Below are 1,791 nucleotides of genomic sequence, written 5' to 3' on the forward strand. Positions count from 1 at the left end.
TGTCCTGCACTGCGGAAGAAGGAGCAGCGCAGATAGTCTAACGGACCTGTGGGGCTCATTAAAGTAGTGGGGCGATCGTGGCTCAAGAGTTGGGAGTTTGCCTTGTAATCGGAAGGTTGCCGGTTCGAGCCCCGGCTTGGACAGTCTCGGTTGTTGTGTCCTTGGGCAAGATACTTCACCCGTTGCCTACTGGTGGTGGTCAGAGGGCCCGGTGGCGCCAGTGTCCGGCAGCCTCACCTCTGTCAGTGCGCCCCAGGGTGGCTGTGGCTACAATGTAGCTTGCCATCACCAGTGTGTGAATGTGTGCGTGAATGGGTGGATGACTGGATATGTAAAGCGCTTTGGGGTCCTTAGGGACTAGTAAAGCGCTATATAAATACAGGCCATTTACCATTTTACCATTTAGTTTCCCCACCTATATGTCCTGATCGGATAAAGGGGTGTGACCCAGAAATGGAGGGAGAGTCACGTTTTAAACCATTCCTTTCCCAAGGCTTCGTTTCGGTAACAGGAGAAGAGAGGGACAGGATCCCTATCACTATTCTCCGAGACACTGGAGCACATCAATCTTTTATGTTAGATGCTGTGTTGCCACTGTCGGATAAAACCGCCTGCCACACGGATGTGTTGGTGTGGGGAATTGAAATGAGTGTTCTGCATGCGCCACTCCACAGCATATATTTACACTCACCAATTACAACCGGCCCTGTGAAAGTCGCTGTACGGCGACAGTTGCCGTTTAAAGGTGCGTCATTTATTTTGGGCAGTGATTTGCCCGGGGGAAAAGTGTTCCCACCGCCTGAAGTGGTGGATACCCCTGTTGCTACCGCCTCAGATGGTACTGATCTAAAAGTGACAGTATTTCCCGTTTGTGGTGTTACGCGGGCGCAAGTGCGCAAATTTGCTGATGTCGTTAGTTTTGCAGATACATTTGTGGCTATGGAGCAAAAGCTTTCTGTAGTGGGGAAAGACGGTGTGAAAAAAAATGCAGTGTGCTACATTTAATGCCGGAATTGGGTGGAGATGTGAATAAAGAAGCTTTGATAAGCACTCAGGAAAATGACAAGTCTTTAAGTTCCTGTTTTGCAGCCGTTGTTACGGCCGGGGAAAGCCCCCTTCCCCATTTTTTCCTGCAGGATGGCGTGTTAATGAGGCGGAGGTCCTCAGATCAGAGTGGAACATCAAATGTTACACAGGTGGTGGTATCATCTCAGCATCGTGATCAGGTGCTAAGCTTAGCACATGATGCTGGCATGGCTGGGCACCTCGGAATAACTAAAACTTATTACCGAGTGTTGCGTAATTTCTTTTGGCCTGGCTTAAAAAAACATGTAGCTTCTTACTGTTGATCTTGTGGAGCACGGTAATGTGCTCAGCAACGAGATTTGCGTACGGTGAAAGCCAAAGCAGTAATTAAAGCTTTGATCAAATTCTTTTCTGTGTTTGGGTTGCCGAAAATCATTCAAACAGACCAAGGCACCAACTTCATGTCCAGAGTCTTTGCACAGATTGGGCAGGGATAGCTCAGTAGGTAGAGTGGTAGCCCCATGATCGGAAGGTCGGGGGTTCGACTCCACTGAACGGCTACCCTGAGGTACCCCTGAGCAAGGTACCGTCCCTACACACTGCTCCCCGGGCGCTGCATTGGTGGCTGCCCACTGCTTCACTGGGTGAATGGGTTAAATGCAAAGGAACTATTTCCCTATGGGGACTTACACACACTTTACACTTTACAGATTGTTAAAGAACTACATGCCAAGCATGTTACATCTAGTCCATATCACCCCGAAA

The sequence above is a fragment of the Haplochromis burtoni genome, unplaced genomic scaffold, assembly GCF_018398535.1.
Source record: "Haplochromis burtoni strain Fernald_Lab_line unplaced genomic scaffold, NCSU_Asbu1 Contig_1154, whole genome shotgun sequence".
NCBI classification, from domain to species: Eukaryota; Metazoa; Chordata; class Actinopteri; order Cichliformes; family Cichlidae; genus Haplochromis; species Haplochromis burtoni.